Source organism: Octopus bimaculoides, chromosome 13, assembly GCF_001194135.2.
Source record: "Octopus bimaculoides isolate UCB-OBI-ISO-001 chromosome 13, ASM119413v2, whole genome shotgun sequence".
Classification (NCBI taxonomy): Eukaryota; Metazoa; Mollusca; class Cephalopoda; order Octopoda; family Octopodidae; genus Octopus; species Octopus bimaculoides.
In genome coordinates, this window is record NC_068993.1 from 50,160,597 (window position 1) to 50,166,852 (window position 6,256).

The 6,256-nt window shown below is 34.1% G+C and overlaps 1 protein-coding gene across 1 annotated transcript in view; it reads left to right on the plus strand.

Annotated features, from left to right (window-relative positions):
- Positions 1 to 6,256, plus strand: part of LOC106874320 (ephrin-B2) — a 352,645-nt gene that overhangs the window by 12,804 nt on the left and 333,585 nt on the right. The window lies entirely within an intron of this gene.

Here is a 6,256-nt window from a genome sequence, read left to right on the forward strand (position 1 = left end):
TGCAGAGCAAGCTTCCTCGCTGCTATTTTTGAGTCATTCCTCTCTCTCTCTCTCTCTCTCTCTCTCTCTCTCTGATGAAATCAAAGATATCTTTATCCTGGAAACCCGTTGCAGTGGCAAAAATGCAGAGTAGGAATTGCCTATATATATATGTATGTATGTATGTATGTATGTATATATACATACACACATACATGTGTGTGTGTGTGTTTATTCCGTTGTAACTCCAAGGTGTTCGCTTGTATACGTTCATAATATATAGTAAGCTAACATTTGTATACGTCCGTACCATGGTTTCGCGTGAGTTTTTCCATGCTGATATTTGATATCAAACGATATTCAATGAACATGAAGCAGAGATAGTTTGTAGAAAAGCTAGCAGTCTTCTCAGCTAAAACATTGGTTTGGATTTGAAGCAGTGACTCTGTGTGTGTGTGTGTGTGTGTGTGTGTGTGTGAGCTTAGTGATCACTACACATTTCCTCTACCCACGCCTAGGTATTTAGCATCTTCATGACTATTCACATAAAATCACGCAGATACATACAGATGTACATACACGAAGCTGCATATATTGAGTGCTTTTTTTCTTTCTTTCTGTGTAAGTCCACATTTAGTGTGCAGGTTGGTAGGTAGGTAGGTAGGTAAGAAGGTGGATAAATGGATTTTGATTTGTAGAAAAAAAGAGTGTGTGGTAGATGAAGGCTTTATTGAATTGATCTAAAGATGTATCGATCTTGCAAAGATCACTTCTTTTTACTTTGAAACTAACTGAACTGATCACTTAGATGAGACTGTTGTTGTGTGTAACCCGAGCACGTATTGTAAAGAGACCGAATTAGGTTGGGTTTTTTTTTTTTATTCCCGTGCATTTATTGTTATTATTTTCTGTTTTCTTCTTCCCCAAGTTCAATACCTCACGTTTCTGAGTTAATATTCCGCCTGGAGCAGATCTGAGTCTTTCATCTGTCCAGGGAGTCAGTAATGTACTGGGTTTAAGCTATCGATTCAATCCTACATACATGCTCGGCGTACAAACATAGCCTTGGTACCGTGCAATGTGTATGTGCATGCGCGCCTTTTGATTTCGCAAACATCCAATTACACTATATAAAACTTACCTTTGTCCTCTGGCAATGGTGCAATGACCAGGTCAGTCGGTGCATATCCTGCTTTTCTGTGATAAACACAATGTGTGTGTGTGTAAGCCTTTTGTGTCTCTATTCTTACTGAAATAGCCACTCTAATACTCAATGTTCCCCGTGGACATAATCATCATCATCATCGACATCATTTGCCTTACATTTCCATCGTTTTGTTATTGATTATGAATTCAAGATCATTCTTTTCATTTCACGCCAACATCGTTTTCTTCCGAAACTCCTCGCCATCACGGGAGACACTATTGGGTCGCTACTTCCTTGATATAGGAACCACGCTAATCCTAAATCACACTCTATTCTCTTGAGAAAGGAAGAACGTGTTGAATCGTGTAATTCAAGGTATACTTTACTATCTGAATGGAAGACGGGATGGTCACGGCTGAAACGTCTTCATTCATTTGCCGAGCTGGGGCTACCCTTCCCCACCACCACAAACATGCAACAGCGATAACAAGTATTCCTTAACTTGATTGTGTGATAACTAACATTCAGTGTTTTATGCTTACCTACTTCCGTTTCATACGTTTGCCGTATTCAACAGTCTCTTTTGGCTCTGAGAAAGGATTCAAATTTTGTTGTTGACTTTATTCAAATATTGTTTCTTTTATTTTTTTTTATCTCGCCACTGTTCTTGTTGCAGGTGTTGCTTCTCTTGTTGCTCTATATATATGTATATATATATATATATATATATATATAATCGAAGTTGACCCATCTGTTTCCTTCTGACTTGTTCGTTCTTTGCCTGTAGGTTGTTCATTTCCGATTGTATTTTTAACTCAGTTTTATAATACCCCACACACACATAACAAAAAAAAAAGCCAGAGTCGAGTGGATGAGAAACCTAGACAATAGCTGTTTAATAAAAATAAGAAAGTGTGGTTCTTTATTTCTTAATTCGTATCTCTGTCTGTCTGTCTCTATCTGTGTCTGTCCGTCTTTACTCTCTTACCTTGTCAAGTTGTCTGTTGAATTGTATTGAAAAAACTGGTCTCTGAAGGGATGGTTTTTCCTGTACGAAACACACAATGTACACCTGCTTCAGTTGCTTGGAAATTAGTTCTTTGTTGGGGAACACCATCATTATCATCATAAGCTTGCATGATAATAATAATAATAATAATAATGGGGATAAGAGCACCAGCGATGATATATTAATAGCGATGATGATGATATCGATAACAGCGCTAGAGAATGGAGTGGAGGGCATTTTCGCACTTGAAGGCTTATGTTTCAATTACAGCCTTAATTGAAAATAACTTACTGTTTTTTTCTTTCTTGTTATTTTTTATCGAGTCCAACAGTAAGAAAATTGATAATTATCGATCTTTGAATCGGAATGATGAGGATGATAATAATAATTATTTTTATGATTGTTATTATGAATTATTATGTTGATCATCGTTGTTGATGTTGTTACTATTTGTATTATTTACACGTACGTTAGCGTAGGTTCATTGTGCAATTGAATACAACATAATTCCTTGTTAAAGTTTGATTGCGTCTATGAACATGTGTGTACATGTGTGTGTGCGTATGTATGTGTATGCATATATGTATGTGTATGCATATATGTATGTATATATACGCTCACATAGAAATAGAATCATACATGCATAGATTTATTGATATTTGAATAGAAATGTACTTTTTACAAACGTAAAGATCTCTAAGATTACAAAAGACTTAGCAAAAGGGTGCCGTTAGTAGAATTCGTTTTATTGGTAAGCATTCGGTTTAGAGTTCTAATTTGAGGATAGCTTTCTTCCTTTCTTTTCACTTGTCTCGGATGGAGGTCCTAAAAGAATAAAGGCACTTTTATTTTTTTTTTTGCTTTTGAACACATAAGTATAAAATAATAAACACTAACATTTACAATTATGCGCCTGTCTTTTTGTACCTCAGTTCTTGTACCTCGTCATATTACCGGCGCTTGTTTGCACAGACATCGATCAAATGATGGAACTTCCACGTGGTCGCTATATATATATATATATATATATATATATATATATATGCTAAAAGTAACTACAAATTTCGATCAAACCACAGAAAACCATCTTTAAAAAGACGTAGTTTGAATACGCTTTTCATATTTTAGATCAATCAGTTTAGAGCTTTAAAAAAAAATAAAAAACACGCACGCTTGCACATAGACTCGGTAAACTAATTTCTTCGTGATCAATACAAGATTATAATTATTTCAAAATTGTTAACAGACAGGTTAGGAATGAACGCCCTCGCATTCTCAATTCTCATAGTCTGCATTTCTAAAGCCTTATCATTTTCTAAAACTTTTATATCACTTGTGGAAATTACTGTCATTTTTCCGATGCCTTTGTATGATAAATAAATATCAATAATTTTTGTTGTTCAGGCGGCAAGCCGGCGGAATCATTAAAGAACTAGAAAACATGCTTTCACGTATTTCTTCTGGTTCTTAGCATTCTGATTTGAAATCCCACCGCGGTCATCTTTGCCTTTAATCCTCTCAGAGTCGATAAAATCAGATACCAGTCAAATACTAAGGTTGATTGCATCAACTAAGCCCATCCTTTCAAAATTACTATCCTTCTGCCTAAATTTGTTTGTATTGAACTTTGCTTTTGATCCTATCGATAAACCAAGTACTTATCAAGCACTGGGATCGATGTATTCGATCGCATCCTACTTCCGAATTTGGTCTGGCGCCCATGTTAGAAATCGGAATCATCGTCATTATTATTGTTGTTGTTTAAAGTGTTCATTAATTTTAACGTGCCGCTGAAACAAAGTTAATTACTTTCTCGATTAATAATGCATATTAGAAAAGTTAGAGAGTCACAACATTCCAACGTTACACTTTACAAAATTCCTGCTTCTTAATAACATCAGTAGTGACAGTGGTATTAAAGGTTAAAATCTAAGACACTGTAACAGATATTTTTATATATCTACTATATATGTTTTATTTCATCTTTCTCACTCTCATATCATGATTCCCTGGTCCCTTTGTCTGTTTTAGCAATTGTATATCAAAGTGTTTGTGTAACATCTAAACTTTGTAATTGATCAATGTACCGTTTAGTTAGAAAACCAAAGGTTGGAGTCTTTTGTGAATTACAAATACACACACACACACACATACAGTGCATATAATAACAAGGAAACTTTCTTTGTTGTCCTTATATAATGTTTATCAATGTCTGGACTCTGGAAGATCTATAGTTTTCAATAACTATTGATCAACTGACAATCCTAGAAAATATCCGTTTGTAATAGGCGTTTGTTTGTGTGTGCACGTGCTAAGTGAGTTCAAATCTCGCCGGAATCGACTTAAGCTTTAGTCCGCCCGATATGGCTACAATGAGTTTTACACTTGTGTTGTTGTTGTTGGTGGTGGTGGTAGTCGGCCTCGGTTTGATCGATCTATGACCAAAATGCATTTCAAGTTTTACCATTCTATCTTTTCTGAAAGATAGAATGTGTGCTGAGGGAGATTTCAGTGTTATTTCTTGCAGATCGAGCCACAGCATAGAAGCTCTTTAGTAGCCACGATTTAGTTTCAATCCCCTTACTTCATTAAATCAGCTATACTCTATCCGTAGGAAAGTCTGACCATGTACTCAGCTGGAAAGAAATCATTGTACAGTTTAGTAGTTAGCATTTGTATATTCAAAAATTGTGCTGTACTTCGCAGAAAGGCATGAAAGCCAAAGTGCTATTTAAGAAAAAAAAAATGTTTGGTTTGCTGTGGTCGAAACTGGCTTGCTGGACGTATTTTTTTATTTAAATTTAATCTAACTTTTGTATTTTATGTGGTGTTGAATCTTCCACCCATGCCGCCCCATAGGGTCGCAGAAAGGGTTATATATACTGGGGGTGACTAAATAAATAGGAAACCTTCTCTTGGCACATACTAAGAGGGGCCTTCAACGTAGACACGAAAATCAATTAATGAAATAAGACCATTATTAAATGTGGATAACTGTATACAGCAATAAGTCACGAGTGAAGGTGAGCTACCGGCTTGTTGGGATCCCGAATCGATATTCAATATTTGATGGATTTGTCAATTGTTTTTTTTTTTTTTCCATCAAAAGACTTCAGTCCTAAGCGTTACTCTAAACTTTTCACTCACTCCTCTAAGCAACACAACTTATCGAAACCCATAAATTCTCAGACTTTATATATTTACTTATTATTATTATTACTTATTTATTTTTTTACTTCATTAAGGTCACTTCTGGCCCTGAGAAAGTCCTTTAATGTTATTCCATATAAGAAGCTATTTTGCTAACAATTTACTACCATAGTGCTAGTCCTAAGTTAATAGGTTTTTTTTTTCTTTTCTTTCGAAGAAATATTGTTGTACTATATAGTAATATCAATACTGTTAGTCTGCTTCCTTCTTCCTAACTTTCTCCATTTTGCTTTTTATTTCCCCATTTTTTTAAATATTTTTTTTTCTTAGTCTTTATTATTGTGTTGTTTCCCTAGATGATGGAAGAAGACTCATATATAGTCAGTCAGAGCTACATCTTTAAATAAATAAATAAATAAATAAATACATTCATACATACCTACATACATAAAAATAAATAAATATTGGTAATAATTATTTATAACTCTGCTATAAGTACTGTCAGAGATATTATGATACGACAGTAAACCTACAAACCTGACGCTACATGAATAGCAAGAATTTTCAAAGAACACGAAATCTAAAGAAATTTATAATTATATTTTGTACGTTTGCTGATTTATTTATTTTATACTTTTATTTATTTATTTATTTATTTATGTTCACACATTAAAGTAAAAACCAATGAAAATAGTAACTAGAAAAACAAAAAAAAACAAAACAAACAAACAGCAAAAAACACCCACTGAAAATACACTAAAGAAGAGGGTATTTCTTTTTTCCATTATAGTTTGTACGTTTCGTGAAAATCAGTTATTTTCAGTGAAGAAAGGTCTATTTATGTGTACGTATAGCGTCTCCATTAATTTTCAGTTTTTTTTTTTTTTTATGCGAGTTTGTGCGTGTTTATTAAAGTTTAGATTTGTGTGCATGTACGTGCTGTATGTATGTATGTATATATATATATGTAT